General features: G+C 40.3%; 1 protein-coding gene across 7 annotated transcripts in view; it reads right to left on the bottom strand.

The window, feature by feature from the left end:
* The window catches only part of DIPK1A (divergent protein kinase domain 1A), a 274,738-nt gene that overhangs the window by 188,070 nt on the left and 64,286 nt on the right, over nucleotides 1-22,382 (bottom strand). The window contains exons 2-4 of one of the 7 annotated variants that reach the window (XM_073593131.1): nucleotides 12,257-12,429; nucleotides 10,029-10,154; nucleotides 9,683-9,853 (exon numbers count right to left, since the gene is read on the bottom strand). The exons of 3 other annotated variants lie outside the window; for them this stretch is intronic. The gene's annotated coding sequence lies outside the window, so the exon portion shown is untranslated. Of the gene's footprint in view, nucleotides 1-7,045; nucleotides 7,125-7,296; nucleotides 7,437-9,682; nucleotides 9,854-10,028; nucleotides 10,155-12,256; nucleotides 12,430-22,382 lie in introns of those variants that run through there. 3 more of the 7 variants (XM_073593136.1, XM_073593132.1, XM_073593138.1) reach the window with 3 other exon arrangements.

Genomic DNA, 22,382 nt, shown 5'->3' with positions numbered 1-22,382 from the left:
GCCATTCTCAAAACTTTTGGCAACGTCTGTATGTGCAAGCCTTTCCTACATCAATGCAAAGTCCAGAATTGATACAGCTTGTCTGAGATTTCAGAAAGCAGGTGGTGGTTAGCTTAAGTTACACTCTGCTAAGCTCAGTAAGGAGAGCTCTGAGAGCTGCATGGAGGTAAAGGACACACCCCTTCACACAGCACACAGGAACAGAGCTGTGGCTGTCAATCACAGATGGTGTGCTGGAGATCACTCTCGTCAGCTTTTTTCTCTTGGTGTCAGGAAAACTTGTCAGAAGTGACTCATGCAAGTAGCAAAGGAATGAGGTAGCAGACAGAAATGACATCTGAGATATGCTCTCGACTGAGACATGTTCTGGACTGAGACATGTACACACTATGGAGGGATATGCTTTGTTCATTATTCATGTCAGATGTTTAAAGCCACTTCAAGTGACTTTGATCATGGAAAGTTTGTCAAGGTCACTGGAGGTTGTAGCACCTCAAAACCTATAGAGATGGACCCCTCAAAATTGCAAGTGTCAGACCCAGGAACTCAGTCACAGGTATCTCAGCAATAAGCTCCCACTAGAAACATTCAAGCTGCTGGGAGGAGGGTGCAGGGATGTGGCTTGCTGGTACTGTGTGTTTATTGACGCACATGGCTCAAATTGGGAGCATGCACAGGTGTCTCCTTAGCACGTTGCCTTAGTACCCCTGACTACAGGAGAATAGGGACACTTTAGAAAAAAGGACTACCCCCTTATTTTCTATGACAGCAGACACTTGGTAGCCTTCCAGCCCTTTAATGTAAACAGCAAGTGATTTATAGCTGTTAGAAAAACACTGACACACTACTTCAGAATCTCTGCTGTGAGCCTTAAAGTAGAACTAAAGGCAAAACTTTTTTTTTCGTTTTGGATAGAGTGGAGAGGTATTAGAACACATAATTTTTTTATTGCTGTCTGTGCCCCCGTTAGGTGGATTCACCCTCTCTATTTGTCCTGTTTACCATGTTCATTCAAACTAAAAGTAAAAGAAAATCCCAAATTTTGGGTTATCCCCAGAAAAGTAATAAAGGGAAAATCTTCCAATGGGCACAATAGCCTAGAGCATTATTCCACAGCATTTATTTAAGATCAAGAATAATACTCAAACATGTGAATTAATATCGCTCATTGAGCTACTCATCTATAGCCCAGTAGCCCTAGACTTGGTACACTCCAGAGTGCAGGGGGATCTCACTGGGATCGTTTATTGCGAATGCATTTCGAAGGTAACCCCTTCTTCATCGGAATCAAAAAAGGTCCTGGTGAGGTCCCCCTGCACTCTGGAGTGTGCCAAGTCTAGGACTACTGGGCTATAGATGTGTACCTCTATGAGCGATTTTCATTCACATGTTTGTGAGTATTATTTTTGTTGATGTTAAATAAATGCTGTGGGATAATGCACTAGGTTGGTGCACCCTCTTTAGTTTGTTTTTTTGTGGTAGACACAAACTACGGGTGCAGAGAGGAGTCAGTACAAGAATCACAGCTTGCAGGCAGCAAGGTACCATGTGAGATGTAGTCTTTAGAAATTGAAGGTAAAAAGTAGAGGAGAAGATGCAAAGCATGCAGGGAGTTCAGGAAGTTGTAGAAAGAGATGGCCAGCAGACAGGAAGCACTCACGACATGAAGGGGGATTTTTCTAGTAAGCTTACATTAGATTGTCAAAAATACATGTTTTTCATGTGCGTGTAAAGGCAGGTGTCCCAATACTTTTGGTAAACTAGTGTATATTCATAGTGTGGGCTCAAATGCACTTTATTTTAGAGTACAGTATTTCTCTGTCGCCATCAATTTCCAGATGAGCAGCGTGGATGAGACAAACGTGATGACATTCCAAGTTAAAAGCATAAAAAACTTAAACAGTAGCGTGAAAAGTAGTCACCGTGACTATTTTTGGATTGTGGGGAGGAACTATAAAAGAAACCTAGACAAACATTGTAAGAACATACAAACTCCATGCACATACAGTAATGTTGGCTATCGAACCAAAGCTTGCAAGGTAAAAGGGTTGACCACTTATTTTAGCACTGCCCATCTTAAAGGGTTATTTTATGAACTTTATGATGTTATCATCGCTGCAAAGTTTCTTGTACAGCAACATTCATTTACCAATTGATTTTACTATTTGCCTGGATTTGCTCTTTAGCTGCACAACCTTCAAGAACAACACACCCCCGCACATCCAAGAAAGCTAGAATGCCATTAGGCACCCAGTGCTAGTGTGCACAAGTGCATATAGGCAATTACCGAATTGAGCATTTAAAGCCATATTAGATATAGATCTTTTGAAAACAAGAAAGTTTAATTCTCACTGTATATATAACTACAGGCAGTCCTTGGGTTACAAACAAGACAGGTTCTGTAGGTTTGTTCTTAAAAGAGCTGTAAAGGCAAAAGGTTTATCTTAATGCACCTTTTGTGTGGTAGCAGCCCCCCCCCAGCACCCCCTAATACTTACCCTGAGCCCCATCTCTGTCCAGCGATCTCCACGATTCCCTCGGCCGTCCGAGACTCTCCTCCTGATTGGCTAGGGCACAGCCGCGGTGTCATTGGCTCCCGCGGCTACCAATCAGAGTCAGTTAGCCAATCAGGAGAGAGGGGGGGCGGGTCGGAGCTCAGTGTCTGAATGGATACACAGAGCTCCGACTCGGCTCGGGTGCACCCATAGCAAGTTGCTGGTCTATGGGGGCACTCTTTAGGAGGGAGGGGCCAGGAGCAGTGAAGAGGGACCCGAGAAGAAGAGGATCCAGGCTGCTCTGTGCAAAACCAGCTGCACAGAGGAGGTAAGTATAACATGTTTGTTATTTTTTTTTTTTTTTTTACCAAAAAAGCAAGACATTACAATCACTTTAAGTTGAATTTGTATGCAAGTTGGAACAGGTACTTTTTTTAGTGCAACTCCAGCAAAAAAAAATAATGTTTACGTTTTCGTATAGCATAGTCAGGGATTAACACCCCAGCAACGTTTGTTTTGCTGTCTGTACCTGTTCAGAAAATTTCACCTCACTTTCTGTCCCTGTGACAATTGCATTTTGCATTTTTTTTTTTTTTTTTTTTAACAACAAACATGTCATACTTTCCGCCACTGTGTAGCTCGTTTTGCACAGAGTGGCCCCGAACATCCTTTTCTGGCTCTCGCGGCTCCTCCCCACATCAGATAACCCCCTAGGAGCAGTGCTCTCCCGAGGGGGTTACAGACAAGAATGCCAGACTCGGCCCTGCCCCCCACGTCATTGGATTTGATTGACAGCAGCGGGAGCAAATGGGAGCCACTGCTATCAATCTAGCCAATCAGGACACGAGACACCGGCTAGAGCTGGTGTGCTCGTCCCCGTCACGAGAAAAAGAGGGTTCAGGTAAGTAAAACGGGGGCACTGGGGGGCTGCTGCACTGCAAGAGGTTTTTCACCTCAATGCATAGAATAGCATTTTTCCCATGATAACACTTACAGGAGTGAATTTCCCTTCCTAGGGGCAGTTTTCCTCTTACATCCTGTTGTCTCCCTCCGTTTGTAGGTCGGATATTTGTAATTCGGGGACTGCCTGTATATTCGTGCTGGGTTTGTGCTCTATCACAGATTAGCACTGACAAGCAGACATTTATAAAAGACCCTTTTTTTTACTATTCAACAGGTACACTTTACATTTCTCATCACACGCAAAATTAGGCAGCTGCATAATTACTTTAAAGTGTGTACAAGAATAAAGAGGCAATTTCACAGAAACATAACTATGAGTTTGCTACAGTCCTAACAGTTTGGATCCCAAACCCATCAACAATGTTGGCTCCATTTCTAAGGACTGGAGGGGAAGGGTCACGGTGACAACTCAACATTTGGAATTTTCTTTCACTTTCACAAATGGCAGGTCAAATTGAGAGGGTGAATCTCCCTAACGGGAAATGATTGTGGCAAAAAAAAAAAAAGCCATAACCAATCTTTTTTGCATATTAAAGCATAACTAAAAGGCAAAAGTTTTAAGTTTTGAATAGACTGGAAAGGGATTAGAACACCTGCCAGGTTTTTTATTGCTCTCTGTGCCCCATTGGGGAGATTCTCCCTCTTTATTTGTCATGTTTACAGTTAACTTTGATCAGGAAATTAAAAGAATTAAAAGAAAATCTCACATTTTGGTTTGTCCCAGAACTGTAATAGAGAGGAAAGCTTCCAATTGGGACACCAGTTCTAGTGACCCTGGTGTCAACCAGGGATTCCCTCACTTTGATGGGTAATCCTCTTACTTCCTGTTGTGGCTTTGGGACAGAAAGTGAAGGCAAATCTCGCCAAAGGGACACAGATGGCCAAAAATAAGATACAAACGGGGCTGCAACCCTTCCTTAATCCATCCAAAAGGGAAGAAAACGTTTTGATTTAAGTTCTACTGTAAATCTTCATGGGCCACAAAATGTAAGGAAGGGGCGGGGATGTATCCTTTGTCTACATACTTTGTGTTATAAAATGTCCCTCTTTTCCACCTAAGAAAGCTTTGGGTATGGAGCAATTTGTCGAAATAATTTGATGTCTCTGCACACTGTACTTTAAGTTCACTGGGAGCTTGGCTCGACCCCACTATTGACAGATATAATACGCAAAGCAGGATGGGTAATAAATACAGTAGTTTCCTTTTTCTTTTTTTTTAAAAAACATCATCACTTTTAGCCCCCCACCCGGAATGCAACTGGCAAGGTGAAATGCAAACTTTCCTCCCCACTCCTGAGATCTGCACTATGCGGCCCTGTTCAGGGTTAGGCAGCCTTTGCGAGCAATTGTGAGCTTGATTTCCCAGGTATTTGCCACCACAGGGCCTACTTGCTAAATTTTTTAATTTAAAGGATTGGGAACAGTTTTGATGCAGTAGGAGTAAGACATCACTACTGCAATTTCCATATCACCTTTAACATTTGGGTGTGCTGTCCAGTAAAAGGAACCCATCACCCCTGGGTCATGCTGATTGCTTCAACACTTTCTGAACCATGACCTAGAACAATTATTCATATGAGAAGTCTCTTACTTTCAGTGGCTGCATTCATTCTCCAGGTGTTAACCACCAGAACTGAAAACAGAAAACAACTGTTTCCTGGAAGCAGCCATCATGGTAGATTACACATTCATTTCCTGACAGGTGTCTTTTAAAGTGAACTTGTTGATTCAATTTAAAATGGCAAAACTAACAATACTGTAAAAGTGAAGACAGACCATTGTAAATTCTAAAATCTATATGTATACTTCCAGAAGAATCCTGGGTACATGCAGTGTAGGTGGCACTTCACTCCAAGTCAGCCAAAATATAGGCCCTCTGTATGTCCAATGGAGGTTTGGCTAATATTTCATACACTTAACAATGAAATTCTATTAATCAAAATCTGGTAGATACTGGTCCATATATTTAAAATTTACACTAGAAGAATAACACAATTTAGGTTGATTGCTATAAGCAGAACTCCGTCTACCCACTAGTTTTACAAAGCACATCTTCCATGACTGCAAGAAAGCCTACTGTCCAGAAAAGGTATGCACTGCCCACAAAACCCCTAAATGTAACTATCATGTAAATTCTGATTTTTTTTTAATTATAATTTTTACAGAATTTATATAGCACCAACAGTTTATGCATCACTTTACAAGATAAAACAGTAGTAACTCCTCCTGAAACTTTACAAGCTAATCACAATAGTCTATTATTCTTTTAATTTGACAGTGGAGCATTTTGTATATCAGTGAATATTAGCCTACAGTGTCATTAACTTACCAGGAATTAACACTTGTCTATTTTATTGGGGTTTTTTTGTGTGAATACATTATAATGGGGGATTTTAATAGAACTGGAGAAAACAGAATCTGGAGCAGCAGTAAGATTCTAACATCAGCTTGTTCAGTTGAAGTGGAACTAAACCCACCTATTCTTTACAGTCAACAAAGCTGCCAGTTGCTATAGTGCTGCACATGTGAGCAGCTATGAAACTAGTCATTTGGCTGGACAGTTCAGTTGAAAGTTATCATAAGTACACTAGTAACTAACATTCATTTTTGAAGGCATGCCTTGATAGTAACTGTTTTGGGAAGCAGTTACATCAGTGGGTTCAGTTCTGATTTAAAGTGTCTTACCACTGTGCCTGTACCCCCCCCCCCTTTCATCAAGACAGAGCACATTTACCCCTGCTCACTCCTTACCTCAATTCCCTCCCCATTGCATTCAACCACTCTTGCAGGAAGTGCCCACTCTTCCCCTCAACCTATTTATGACACACTGTCACTCATCCACCTCTGTCTGCCCTCACCATTGCATCCACACATTTCCAGCCGGATGCTCTGACCACCCTAACCTTATCTGAGCAAACTTTTGCTAGACATTTTTTTTTTTTTAAAAGTCAGTATAAAAAAAAAAAAAAATAAAAAAAAAAAAAAAAGAGTTCCCGGTGGACCTATGGCTATCCTATCAGCCACAGGTGCAGGGCTCAAGAGAGGTCCATCCACTCACAATACTGTCCCCTTACAGTGGTGAGAAGCAGAAAAACGACCCCTAGCATTAGAGGTCAATGGAGTGCTCTATACATTGTTAGTCAGTGGGAAAGTTCCCCCTACATTGGTGGTCAATATAAAAATGCACCCATTACAATGAAATGTTCCCTTTACAATGGTGGCCAGTAGGATGGGAGCCCCCTTACAATGGGGAGGTGCAGGGGAGTGAATAATAGCAATGGTGGTCAGCAAGAGGTATGCCTTGGTATACTGCATAATGACCCCTTAGCAACCTCCGGGGGATCCCCAAGCTTCCACAGAAATATGGTGAAGAAAGGCTGCTCTAAAGTGGTCACAATGTCTCCTAGTGGTCCTTCTTATGTACTGCACCTGACATTCCACACTTTTGTACATAAACAATGTGTTTGATGTTACAGATAATCAGATGTTTTATCTTAAAACTCTTATTGGTCTAATAACGCAGGAGCCCCCATACACTGGAAACTACACCTACATGCACCACATCTGAAAAATGCCACAATTCTTACACAGAAGTCACCGGGAAGCTGAACAATAATCCTTTTTATCCATAGCAGGTTTTGTCTTTCCAGGTTCAAGTCCAGCATTCTAGAAGAAAACGGACAATATAATTGGCCATAACAGACAACTGTCTTTCCTTTACACATTTCTGCACAGGACCAAATGTTAAAAAGTCACAATAGGGGAATTGTACAGATCATGGGGAATGTACAGTTCATGATTATTTGCACATTTGATAAAATAACCCCAATGTACATACCAATGTTGCAGCAATAACAATCTCTGGAATTGCACAAGTCTCTATAATTGGAATAGATGAAGATGACTGAACACAGGGCACCAAGAAATAAATCGTTCCTCCTCTACACGCAGTCCATGCTGAATGGGAACATCTGCTGAGCAGGTGTCATTTATCCGAACCAATGAGAGTAACAATCATAAACCCCATCAGAGAAATACCCATTCGTTCTCCGCCTCTTCAGAATATATTTAGCTCTGCGACGTAACTTCTACTCATGACCATCTGCTGCAAGTAATAAAAGGGCATCTCCACCCAAATAGCTAAATACATAGCTGAAACATATGCTTTTAAAGGAATGCGAGTTCAAGGGTTAGCTCAATAGTTATTTGAAAAAAGTTATTGGCTACTGCTATAAGCCAATTTCCTGATGTCATGACATAAAGCCTAGTACTCACAGGCCGAATGTCGGGAGACAGTGGTCGATTCAATAAAAAACAGCCATTCAGCCAGCTTCTGTCTGACGAGCTTGCTGGAAATCCAGCAGCTGACCTGCTCCCGATCAGCGCTCTCAGCCAATGGCTGAGCCAAAAAAAGTACATGAACGTTATATTGGTACATAGGGGAGCTGAAATTTAGAAAAAAAAAAAAGTAACAAAAATGTAAACTTATCCTGTTAAGAGGCACTTTACTCTCTTTAAATTATAGAGTTCTGCAGCCTCCTGGGATGTGTCAAGGGAGGCTGTAGGCAGGGGCATGCTTAACCACTTTCTTGCTGGGCACTTATACCCCCCTTCCTGCCCAGGCCAATTTTCAGCTTTCATTGCGGCCGCACTTTGAATGACAACTACACGGTCATGCAACACTGTACCCAAACTTCATTTTTATGTTTTAATTTTTTTTTCTTTTGGTGGTATTTAATCACCACTGTTTTATTTGCTAAAGCAAAAAAAAACAAAAAAAAAACAAAAAAAAAAACAAACACATTTTTCATAGTTTGTTATAAAATTTTGCACTGATAGGCACTTTCTTCTATTCTCCTCATGCTGATCATGAGGAGAAAAAAAAGCCGATAGCCGGCTTCTGTTTACGCCTGTGATCAGCCGTCACTGATTGACAGCTGATGATGTGTTAAAGGACTGCTGTGACTGACCCTTTACCCTGTTCTGTGATCAGTCAAGTCCCAACCCTAAGTCCGCATGGGGCGTGATCACGGGAGGATGTCTACCGATGCCCTCCCGACACTGGAAGCCTACGCTGTAGCCATCTTTGGGCTACAGCACGGGCGGAAATTGGTTACGTGTGCATCATTCTTAGCCGGGTGAAAATTGAAGTGGGGGTGGCTACCTGCCTAAAAAAAAAGTACACGCTCCATGTAAAAGACAAAAAAAAAATAAAGTCATTGTTGGGGATGGGGTTAGGGAGTCGACTTGAGTGAAGCTTTAAGAAAACGCATAAAAACAAAGCGTTCTCTGTATGTTTTTAGGTGCAAAGCGGTAGTGCTACAGCTATGCATTAATCCCCTTTCCTTTTACATGCTAAAATACAGTATATTTATAACCAAAACAATTTTGTTTTTTATTTTAGATTTTCCATAGATTGATTAAAATCCTCATCAGGTTTTACAGCCGTCAGAGGCTCCAATGGAGAGATTCCTTCACTTCTTGCCTGGTAAAAAGGTTGTCCCCAGAACAGGAAGTGAAGGAAAATCACTCTAACAGCAACACAGACAGAAGTAAAAATGTTTTTTTCAAGTTAAAGCATTTGTCACCCCAACACTTCATATTCCTGATATGTGCATGCTGTGCCATGTACTTGTATAAGAAAGCATCCTGTTCTTTTTGTATTGCTTCCTTTGTTAGAAATCCATGGTGTTCTTGCTCTCCTTTTAAAAACTGACCACACTAAGCAGGAGAGCACACTGTGGCACATTCACTAGTTAAGCTGAGAATTCAGTGTGCTCTCTCCCAATAATCAGACTTGTCCCGACACGCCAACGCTGCACAGCCATTCATTGCTAAGCTCAGTGTGTTGCTGTGTCTCCCCCCCCCCCCAGCTCTTACGCAGCTGAGAACAGAGGGAATGTGCTCACTTATTAAAAAAAAAGTATAATTTTTTTTACATCTATACAAAAATGTTTTGCCTTTCATTTCTATTTTAAACTGAATGGGTTGTTTTGCAAGGTGATCATTTACAAGCCAGTAGGGAAAAAAATGCACCAGGAATTAGTGGCATCAATTGATGATTTTGTGAACTACATAACTGGCTGAACAGAATTACAAATGCTTTGGAAGGTTAAATATTACAGTCAAAAAAATGGATGTAGAACCACTTTAATAGTCTTCTAATTTGCAACAACAAATACAATGATGGAGCTTATTTATGAAAGGTCAAAGGTTATGTTTACCGATTTTTGCCACCTATTTGTCAGTTTTTTATTTGGGAGACTTGTAAAACGTATTTAGTGTAATCATTTCATATGGGATTTTTGCTTTTCTTGTCATCTAGTCCCAGCTGTTTTGTATTGTGAAACTGTGAAGGCTATTTTCATCCTGGAAATCACTAGGTATATATTCACCTATCCAAAAGGAGAAGAAAATATTAGCTGAAGGGTAGAAGGCAGGCGCAAAATAATAAAATTTAGGAAACGGTCACCACTATCACACAAAATTCATAGTGAAGGTTTCAATAAATATTACATCTAACAGTTAATAATCTTATCTCTAATCTAAGTATTAAATAGCATTTCTCACCATTTTCTGATTATTCCCCAACATTGACTGTTCAAATTATATGCAGGAGGTTGGGGAAAGTCTGCAGTAAAAAGATCTTGCCACTTTAGTCCCGAAGGCTTGTAAGCAGCAAGCATCCGCTGCATACTGAAATGTCAGTTTTAAAAGGGTTTAGCTATAAAAAGGTTACCAGTCAATGTAAGCAATAAGCCATGGTGAAATTAATAAATATTTATAACACAAACCAGTATCTCACATGCTTTGCATATGTAGCAGAAATATAAAATAAATAAATTTGTATGTCTCTATTCAGAGAATTTTTTACTCCTCTGTATATATCAAACATAAGTGATCTAAAACAAATAAATACTGAAATAAATCTTATAATCCATTGTTTTATAAATAATGAATGCATTATATAATATCAGGTGAGAGTGCACTTGACACTGTCAGAGTTACTAGAGAATCAAGCTACAGTAAAACCTTGGTTTGAGAGCATTTTGCAAGACAAGCAAAATGTTTTCATAAATTTTGACTTGATATACAAGCGATGTCTTGATATACAAGTAGCGTCAAGTCACAACTGTGTATAAAAAGAGAACAGAGGCGCCTCCAAGTGTAACAATATGGTTACATTTAATGAAGGTCCAACATTTAGCAACTCACATGGTTGATGATTAAAACAGGCACATCTATGTATGCAGGCATCCGGGGTAAAGCTGTCCACATAGATCATTCTGCGCACCGCCATCGACGTCATCCCTTCCACACTGAGCTCCATGAGTGCTTTAAGCCTCACTTTCAGATCGCTCTACTGCAGGGGAGTCTTCTCGGTCACGATTGTAGATTGACATCGATGAGAGCCGGCAGTCTGGAGGATGGTCTATGTGGACAGCTTTACCCCAGGTGCTTGCATATTTAGATGTGCCTCTTTTAATCAACCATTGTGAGCTGCTAAATGTTGGACCTTCACTAAATGTAACCATATTGCTACACTTAGAGGTGCCTCTCTACTCTTTTATACTCTCTAGCTCCTGCTGGATTTTGCTTCTAATCCCCTTGTGGAGACTGCCATTTGTGGATGGACATTTTATGGTTACACAACCTATCATATTGCTATAATCTTTTTATATGGACCATAAACTGAAAGACCTATGAATAAATAAATGGTTGTGGAACGAATCATCTAGGTTTCCATTATTTCTTATGGGGAAATTTGCTTTGATATACAAGTGCTTTGGATTACAAGCATGTTTCTGGAACAAATTATGCTCGCAATCCAAGGTTTTACTGTATATGGAATCCTTGACGTTTTACAGAAAAAAAAAATCCACAATGAGTAAAGAAAACTGAAACTGGAACCTTCTTAATGAATACTAAAAGTGGCTTCTAAGCATAGAAAAATTAACAATTTCTGCTTTTATTGGTATTGAATGGAATTAATAAAAAACAAATTATGGTGTCACTTTAACATGTTCATAAAGCTAACACTTTTTCTTTTAGGATAGGTTTACACATATGCGGTGTGTTTTCTGCAACGCATTGCAATCCATTGCAGATGTCAATACAAAGATAACAACACCTCAAAACACATTGCAAATGCAGTATCGTTTGCCTGCACCGGATCACGTCGTACAAACCCACCATGTGATCCGGTTGCGGTACAGCTCCAAAAAATTTGCCTGCACGTCTTTGGCATTATGGGGTGCAATTGGAGCCCATTCAAAAAGAATGGGCTCCAATTGCACCACACTGAACTGCATTTGAATTGCACAGGAATGCAGTGCAGTTTCTGTGCAATTCACATGCGGGTTATAGTGGGAACTAGGGCTTATGGTTTGGAAGTGCTAAAATCCCTATGAGGTTTTTATTAGGCAAGTTAATTTTCTCTAGTGGAACACAAAATATATAAGACAAAAAGAAAAAAACAGAGTAACAGTCTCACACTGGCCATATACATAGATCCAAATCTGAGGACATATGCTATATGCAGAAAAAGGGGTAAACCGATATGACCAATACTGCCAAAGGAAAAATCTTGGTTGTCAATGTAAAGAACATCAAAAGTTTATGTGCATCAATACGTAATCAGTTCAGAAATAGAATTGTATCCTGTCAGAAATTAGGTTTTAATCTTTCCCCATTCTATCCAAAACAAAAAATGGTTCATATAGTTTAGTTTAACAAAAAAAAAAAAAAAAGAAGTGCTGACACATAAAGACTAAGCACTTGTGGGTACCTACACATACCTGCAATAGCTTTCAGTAAAAACACTCTGCCAGAATGTCAGTCTCTTCTGATCGGGCTCCGATGCTTCCTGATAAGGCCACTCCATTATGGTCCCCAATGGTTTTTTTACTGGCCCATCACTCTGATGGCCTGGCCAATAGAAACATGTGAGTAGCTACAGGCGGTGGTCACGCTTTAAAAAAAAAAAAAATAATAATAATAGTATCAGGAAGTACAAAAGTTTTGTCCAATCAGAACAGCCCACCATTTAGGTAGAGCAGAACACTGAAAGCTGCTATGAATATTTGAACCAAGACCACTAGAGTTATAGAATGAACTTGACGGCAAGATAACTTTTTAATTTTTGTTTATTTCATAATTTCATCCACCAAGCAATACCTGCTGTTTTTAAGCTCTGCCTATATTTGTGTCCTAGAATTAACTTGGCCCAGTCAAAATAGAGACATACAGTGCCTTGAAAAAGTATTCATATCCCTTGAAATTTTCCACATTTTGTCATGTTACAACCAAAAACGTAAAGGTATTTTATTGGGATTTCATGTAAAAGACCAACACAAAGTGGCACATAATTGTGAAGTGGAAGGAAAATGATAAATGGTTTTCAACATTTTTTACAAATAAATATCTGGAAAGTGTGGCGTGCATTTGTATTCAGCCCCCCGAGTCAATACTTTGTAGAATCACCTTTCACTGCAATTACAGCTGCAAGTCTTTTTGGGTATGTCTCTACCAGCTTTGCACATCTAGGGAGATTCTTCTCTGCAAAATAGCTCCAGCTCTGTCAGATTGGATCGAGAGCATTTGTGAACAGAATTTTCAAGTCTTGCCACAAAGTCTCAGGTCTGGACATCGACTAGGCCCATTCTAACACAAATATGCTTTGATCTAAACCATTCCACTGTAGCTCTGGCTGTTTGTTTAGGGTTGTTGTCCTTCTGGAAGGTGAACCTCCGCCCCAGTCTCAAGTCTTTTGCGGAATCTAACAGGTTTTCTTCTAAGATTGCCCTGTATTTGGCTCCGTCCATCTTCCCATCAACTCTGACCAGCATCCCTGTCCCTGCTGAAGAAAAACATCCCCACAACATGATGCTGCCACTACCACATTTCACGGTGGGGATGGTGTGTTCAGGATGATGTGCAGTGTTAGTTTTCTGCCGCACATAGCATTTTGCTTTTAGGCCAAAAAAATTCAATTTTGGTCTCATCTGACCAGAGCAACTTCCTCCACATGTTTGCTGTGTTCCCCACATGGCTTCTCGCAAACTGCAAACTGGACTTCTCATGGTTACCTTTGAACAATGGCTTTCTTCTTGCCACTCTTCCATAAAGGTCAGATTTTTGGAGTGCACGACTAATAGTTGTCCAGTGGACAAATTCTCCCACCTGAGCTGTGGATCTCTTGTAGCTCCTCTTGGCTGCTACTGTGAATGCTGCTCTCCTTGCCCGGCCTGTCAGTTTAGGTGGATAGCAATGTCTTGGCAGGTCTGCAGTTGTGTCATACTCTTTCCATTTTCGGATGATGGATTGAACAGTGTTTCATGAGATGTTCAAAGCTTGGGATATTTTTTTTTATAACCTAACCCTGATTTAAACTTCTCCACAACGTTATCCCTGACCTGTCTGGGGTGTTCCTCGGCCTTCATGATGTGGTTTGTTCACTAAGGTTCTCAAGCAAACTTTTGAGGGCTTCACAGAATAGCTGTATTAATACTGAGATTAAATTACTCACAGGTGGACTCTATCTACTAATGAGGTGACTTCTGAAGGCAATTAGTTCCATCACAGTAAAGGGGGCTGAATACAAATGCATGCCACACTTTTCAGATATTTGTAAAACATTTTTTAAACCATTTATCATTTTCTTTAAACTTCACAATTATGTGCCATTTTGTGTTGGTCTATGACATAAAATCCCAACAAACTACAGTTATGTTTTTGGTTGTAACATGACAAAATATTTCAAGGGGTATTTCTTTTGCTCAGGCCAGGAGCTGAACGAGAGAAGCTTGTATGTGTATGGCTATCCTAAGACTAGAAGTGCTATCTTTGATGAAAAGAAAATTTGTTCTTGAAAAGGAAGAAGTAAAAATGACAAGCAGATTATTTTAACAGTTCAGAGCAACCTGAATACTTACAAAAACAAAGTACTTTCTGTGCCAAGTCTATTTAATTGATATTTACAAGATGTGATTGAACAATACATGCTTCAAGAACCAAGCCAACAGCATGAAACTAGAACAGGAAAAGCCCTATCCCAGAATGCATTGTAGACACAAATTAACTAAGAGAAATATTTTGATTTTATGATTGCATCCTGTTTAAGTTATCATTTTAAAGAAAAGGATTCATTCACATTTCTACATTAAAGGAATATAACATTTTACTTGTATTAACGCACAAAAAACCACTGATCATCAGCTACTCAAAAGCATAAAAAAAATAGTAACTGCTGAAATCTTCAGCAACGGTGTATCACATGAGTGACAGCTTTGATAGGATGTAGTTACTATTTTACTGTACAATAGGGAAAGTCTTTATACCCACTGCAATGAAACAAGGGTCTGCCAAGAGCAAACCTCCTGCAGCTGAAAATCTATTGTTTGCGTGCTACCTGCAGGCAAGGGCAATCTGCCCATTCTGCCTAGCAAAGTACAGCTGTCACCACAGCCAACACCCTACAGCATGCTGGAACGTTTCTGTGACAGATTAGGGAGCAGTCTTAAAACTCAGCAAACCTTTCACTGTGAGCACATTAAAAAAGAACAGCCTAAACTGGGAATAGATGTGCAAGTTTTGAGTGTAAACTAATAAATTAAAGTGAAGTGTAAATATATTTACCATTCCACCGGCCTATTTGTTGAAGCACCACCTCTTCATTGCTCCCTAGCTGCTGCAAGTATTCAGTCAGATGAGTCAAATATCTGTTCTGCTCTCCCCAAGCAGTGGTTTGTATCACTAGCTCATACATCATGTACTGACTTACAAGACAGCAGGAGAAACCACAGCATGTGTCAGGGGTGCAGGTATTCCACACACCTGGAAGGGCTGTTGAACTTTACATGTCTGGTGCATGGCCAGGTAAAGCCAAAGTTCATATTTCCTGCAGTATATTTCTGCCCATTTTCATTTTTTTATTCTGTTTTCATAATTTCCTGGCTACAGTGGGTAATCAGTACACACAGAAAACGCTTGTGTGTACGCTACTTGGATCTGCTACAGTGCAGCATACAACAGCCTTAAAATAAAATCAACACACTTATGGAAAACATTAAAGTATATGTAAACCCCCACCTTGTAAATGAACGCATTCAGTTTAACCCCTTCACGCCTAAGGTTAAAACAAATCGAAATGCCTAAGCACAATTTTGACATGTGTTAGTAAAACCGTACAGATCACCACAACTACTTTGTACATCCAGGTCAATTATACCTTGGTTTTTTTTTTTTTTTCAGGACAAAATTGGGCTTTCATTTGATAAGGAACACTGGTTCAAAAAAGTAAAAAAAAAAAAAAAAAAATGTAATTTAGCTGTATATTTCTTATTATCATAACCTACCAAAGAGCAACTCACAATAAATTCTCTTGCTCCCGACGGTTACAACAATGTCACGTATGTGCATGTTATTTTGTTTTTTGTACACTTAGTACAGCCTAGAAGCAATAGTGCACATGTTGCTTTGTTTTGTCCTACCTAAGACACACTGATACTGACACTAATACCAATTTTAAAAAAATCCTGCTCAAAATATACTGACCCTGACCTTTGACCCCGACTTCACCCAAACACTAATCCTGGCACTTACCTAGATCAAACCTTGATCTATGTATTTTTTTCTTTATTTTTTAACAAACACTTTTTTCTTTCTGAAAGGTAAAAGAAAGAAACATTGTATCTTTCCTCTCCATTCACAGACAGAGAGCAACACAGGGGCAGGCTTCACAGTGACTGAATACTGTGGTAGCCAATCAGAGGTCCCCACAGCGATCAGGTGACCCAGAATCGGGAGATCCAGGTCCCGATCAATAGCACGGGGCCTGGGGCTCTTGGCAAGACCCCGGTCTCTGTGCTGGGAGCGCAAAGTGAGATACACATATATGCGGCCCTGTGGAAAAAAGCCCACGTCCGTGAGGCTGCATATACAGTTGTGCTCATAAGTTTACAAACCCTGGCAGAATTTATGATTACTTGGTCATTTTTCAGAGAATATGAACACAAAAACATTTTTTAAGCATGGTTAGTTTTTAGCTGAAGCCATTTATTAACCATAAACTGTGTTTACTCTTTTTAAATCATAATGGCAACAGAAACTACCCAAATGACCCTGATCAAAAGTTTACATACCCTGGTGATTTTGGTCTGACAACACGCACACAAGTCGACACAAAGGGGTTTGAATGGCTTTTAAAAAAGGTAACCATCCTCACCTGTGATCTGTTTGCTTGTAATTAGTGTGTGTGTGTAGAAAAGGTCAATGAGTTTCTGGACTCCTGACAGACCCTTGCATCTTTCATCCAGTGCTGCACTGACATTTCTGGATTCTGAGTCACGGGGAAAGCAAAAGAACTGTCAAAGGATCTGCGGGAAAAGGTAGTTGAACTATATAAAACAGGAAAGGGATACAATAAGATATCCAAGTAATTGAGAATGCTAATCAGCAGTGTTCCAACTCATTAGGGGTTCTGTTGAAACCAAACCACGGTCAGGTAGACCAACTAAAATTTCAGCCACAACTGCCAGGAAAATTGTTCGGGATGCAAAGAAAAACCCACAAATAATTTCAGGTGAAATACAGGACTCTCTGAAAACATGTGGTGTGGCTGTTTCAAGATGCACAATAAGGAGGCACTTGAAGAAAGATGGGATGCATGGTCGAGTCGCCATAAGAAAGCCATTACTGCGCAAATGCCACAAAGTATCCCACTTACAATACGCCAAACAGCACAGAGACAAGCCTTAAACCTTCTGGCACAAAGTCATTTGGAGTGATGAGGCCAAAAACAAGCTTTTTGGCCACAACCATAAAGGTTACATTTGGAGAGGAGTCAATAAGGCCTATGATGAAAGGTACGGAGGTGGATTGCTGATGTTTTGGGGATGTGTGAGCTACAAAAGGCATAAAATTTGGTCAAAATTGTTGGCAAGAGTATGCAGTATGTTATCAGAAAATACTGGAGGAACATTTGCATTCATCAGTCAGGAAGCTGCACATGGGACGTACTTTGACATTCGACAATGAGCTAAAACAAGTCAACCAGTTATTGGCTACAGCAGAGTAAAGTGAAGGTTCTGGAATGGCCATCTCACCGTCTCCTGACCTCAATATCATTGAGCCACTCTGGGGAGATCTCAAATGTGCAGTTCATGCAAGACAGCCCAAGAATTTACAGGAACTGGAGGCTTTTTGCAAGAGCTTTACCATCTGAGAAGATAAAGTGCCTCATCCACAAATACCACTAAAGACTTCAAGCTGTCATTGATGTTAAAAAGGGCAATACAGGGTATTAAGAACTGGGGTATGTAAACTTTTGATCAGGGTTATTTGGGTAGTTCTGTTGCCATTATGATTTAAAAAGAGTAAACACAGTTGATTGATAATAAATGGCTTCAGCCAAACACTAACCATGAGTGAAAGAAAAGTTTTTGTGTTATCATTCATATTCTCTGAAAAATGGCCAAGAATTTATAAATTCTGCCAGGGTATGTAAACTTATGATCACAACTGTATGCGTTACGTCGGTGGGAAGGGGTTAATATGAAATGTCAGGCAAAACATTTGTGTATAAATCATGTAATAAAATGCAGTGCTTATTATATATATATATATATATATATATATATATATATATATATATATATATATATATATATATATATATATATATATATATATATATATATATATGATAGATGACAATATATAATAATGACAATGTAAAACACGCACTGAAATATAAAAATAGTTCACCAAGTGAAAAAATGGTGTGAATATAAATGTAAAATAATATCCACCAAGTAAAAAAATTATGAATACTGATGAATAATACAATTCAAAAAGTCCTGGTATCGGTGAATAATATCAGAAAAATAAACATCCAAAAAGCATCAGGTAAGTGACATCAAATGTGAAGGGACTCGGTGAGGAGAAGCTTGTAGAAGACACCAATTGCATAAAGGCTTACCGGAAGTAATGGACTTAAAGGGGCTTATAACTCCTTAAGTCAAACAGGCTTATGGCGATAAACACTGTATATGGAAAACCATCAGAACTCCTGGACAGATCTTTGAATTGTGTTGGTTAACATCAAATCCACCGCATACAGGCACATGAGGCTCAAAATGGGAGGGAAAGCCAGAGGGTATTCTTTGCTCACACGTTGAAACCAAAAATCAAAGAAAGGTTCCACACAGTGTGATACTTTTTTTAACCACTACACGCCCGCGCTATAGGCGAAAGACGGCTACAGTATGGCACTCAATTGCCGGGAAGGCGTCCCTGGAAGTCGTCCTGTTTACTCCCTCTCTGCGCACCACCACGGGTGCGCATCGGGGAAATTCTGTGTTGGCCATGTCCCTTGGACACAGCCAATCACAGATCGTGCTAAATGGCCAATCAGAGCGGCCATTTAGCACTGATAAAAAGAACCTGAATTGATACAATGTTTACACTTCTGAATGAGCTGAACTCTGTGTGTAGAAGTTCTCAGTTTAACCATTTAAAGACTAAATCTTTTCTGACACTCGTTGCTTACAAGTAAAAATCCTGTATTTTCTGCTGGAAAATCACTTAGAACCCCCAAACATTATATATTTTTTTTTAGCAGAGACCCTAGGGAATAAAATAGCGGTTGTTGCAATATTTTATGTCACACGGTATTTGCGCAGCGGTCTTTCAAATGCAATTTAAAAAAAAAAAAAAAAAATACACTAATAAATTTACAAAAAAAACTAAGCAGTAAAGTTAGCCCGTTTTTTTTGTCCAAAAGTTTTGATTACCTGTTTTTGTGTATTTATTTTTAAGATATAGTTTTTTTTTATATATTTTTTTTTTTATCTAAATTCTACATACAAGTGAACTGATTGGAGGTTTGTTTTGTTTAATAAATGTTTAAATGTAAAAAATTTTCTGTATCACTTTAGGTTGCTTTCACACTGCAGCGGGCATGCGTTGACGGCAAAACGCTGCTAGTTTTATTTTCATTTCATTTCATTTCATTTTTCATTTTAGTGGCGCTATTCGGCTGCTAGCGGGGAGCTTATAACCCAGCTAGCAGCCGAGGAAGGGGTTAAATGCGCCCCTGAAGCGCCGCTGCCGAAACGCTTTGCAGGCGCTTTGGCAGCGGTGCGCATTCATTTCAATGGGCAGGAGTGGTGGTATACACCGCTCCAAAGATGCTGCTTGCAGGACTTCTTTTTAACATCCTGCCAGCGCATCGCCTCAGTGTGACAGCACTCGGGATATCACACTGAGACTGCAGGGAAGACGTTGTACAGGCACTTTACAGGCGCTATTTTTAGCCCAAAAGCGCCTGAAAAACGCCCCAGTGTGAAAGGGGTCTAACTGTTAAATTTTATGAGATGAAGGAAAAAAAAAAAAAAGAAAAAAAAAAAAAAAAAATCGGCATCACATATCGGCCATCGGCCACCAAGATTTCTAAATATCGGCATCGGCATCGGCCAGAGAAAAACCCATATCGGTCGACCTCTAATCATCACACTTCATCGGTGCCACGCATCAGTGTCATGTGTCACCAGTGCCACATCAGTGCCACGTATTAGTGCCATCTGCCAGTGAAAAGTGTCATCAGTGCCACATCAGTGTCACGTGTCATCAGTGCCACGTATCAGTGCCATTTGTCATCACCAAGAATGTCTAAAAGATTATTTTTAGCCGAGGAGATGTACAATATTCTTGCGGCTGACGAGAGCAACGAGGAGCTCTCCGCTTCGGATTCTTCATATTCATATTCTGTGTCTGACGTTGACTACGAGCCTGTCCTAAGCAGTGGAACACTGACAGCTTCAGAGGAGGATGAGAGTCCGCCCTCCAGACAAAGGCTTTCTGGTGAGGAGGCAGTGCCATCCATCAGCACCACACTGCCACCCATTAGCACCGCAGTACCTCGGCAAAAGGCCACGTACCAGTGGGGTGTCACCTCAGTCCCAAAGGGTTAGGTCCCATGTCAGCCTTCCCTATTACCTTCAGAACCCCTTGTGGCTTCCTCCTAATTCAGGAGAAGCCATCATTCCCCCTTTCACTGCCCAGCCAGGAGTCGAGGTGGACACAGAAAATTTTTCCCTGATTGATTTTTTCCATTTAATTTTTACAGAGGACATGCTAGCATCAATTGTGGCCCAGTGCAACCTGTATGCACAACAATTCAAAGCATGTAAACCAACATCCTTTTATGCCCGTCCCTACGAGTGGAGAGCCCTAACAGTAGAGAAGTTTAAAATTTTTTGGGGCCTAACATTCTGTATGGGACTAACCAAAAAAAAAATTTATTACGTTTATATTGGTCAACCCTCCCCATCCACCACATTCCCATCTTTTCCTCAGTAATGCCCAGAATCAGATATCTCATGATTATGAGACTCCTACACTATAATGATAATACCCAGTGCCCTCCCGGAATTACCCAAATTTTGACAAGCTTTATAAAATTCGGCCACAACCAAATTATTTTTCTGAAGTCATCCCCCAATTGTTTACCCCAGACCAACACATATGCGTGAGTGAGTCCCTTGTCAAATTTTCTGGCAGGCTGCACATAAAACAATTTATTCCCACCAAAAGGGCCCGCTATGGGGTGAAGCTTTATAAATTCTGCGACCGAGCCACATGGTATACATATGCCTTCGTGGTATACGAAGGGAAGGACACCCAGCTGCATCCCCCTAATTGCCCAGACTGCATCGGATCAAGCGAGAAAGTTGTTAGGGAACTCATAAACCCACTCCTGGAGAAAGGCTACCATTTGTATGTGGACAACTTTTATACTAGTTTGCCCCTGTTTCGCAACCTTCACAGAAAAAACACTCCAGCGTGTGGCACTGTAAGGACAAACTGGAAGGGCTTTCCTCAAAGCCTCGTCAACAAGAAGCTAAGAGGGGAGACGGCGAGTTTACGGAATGAGGAAATTCTGGCTGTGAAGTGGAGGGACAGAAGGGATGTCTACATGCTTTCTTCGATCCACAACAATACATTTGTTGAGATCACCAGGAGGAATGTCCCAATCCAAAAACCAACATGTATCCACGAATACAATATGTTTATGGGGGGGTGTCGACTTCAACGACCAAATACTCGAACCCTATCTTGCCACAAGACAAACATACCAGTGGTATAAAAAATTTTCAATTTGTATAATTTGGCCATATACAACAGCTACATTATCTATCACAAATCCACTGAAAGCCCCAAATCCTTACTTGGCTACAGGAGGAAATCACCACTGCCCTTGTATTCCCGAACAGCCCACCAGAAAACATTTGATCCGATGTGATTAGCAGACTCTCCAAACGCCACTTTCCTGATAAAATCCCTCCCAGACCAACATGCCAAAAACGTCAGAAAAAATGCCGGGTGTGCACCAGAGGAGGAGTTAGAAGAGACACCACTTATTATTGTCCCCAATGTCCTTCCCAACCAGGCCTCTGCATAGTTGACCGTTTCCGCCGTTACCATGCTTCACAAAATTATTAGTGAAGTATGGTAAACATAACCCTCACTTCCTGCCATTTACCGTCACACCCCTTATACCTCTACTTGCTGTGTAACTGACCCTGGCTTGTTATTCGACCACACTTCTGCCTACTGATTCTGTACATACCTCTGCCTGATCTGGAACTGGAAAATAATTTTACTGCTAATTTTATAGCTATGAATTGCTTTATTTTTATGTAATGGAGATTTGTATTTTATTTTATATTTTTGTTGTTTGACAAGTTGAATTTCTGTACAATGGTGATGATTCTGTAACAGGGAGGTAAGTTAGCTTGAAATTTTTAACCACAAGGGGGGGCCTTATATGCTAATTTATTACATCAACAATTATGTAACCTTTACGGAACTGAAATGATAATACTAAACCTACACATTTACATTGTCCCTTATCTTTCTGTA

The sequence above is a fragment of the Aquarana catesbeiana genome, linkage group LG07 (genome assembly GCF_042186555.1).
Source record: "Aquarana catesbeiana isolate 2022-GZ linkage group LG07, ASM4218655v1, whole genome shotgun sequence".
NCBI lineage: Eukaryota > Metazoa > Chordata > Amphibia > Anura > Ranidae > Aquarana > Aquarana catesbeiana.
The sequence above is the reverse complement of the archived record's forward strand: the minus strand, read 5'-3'. Positions and strand labels throughout refer to the sequence as shown.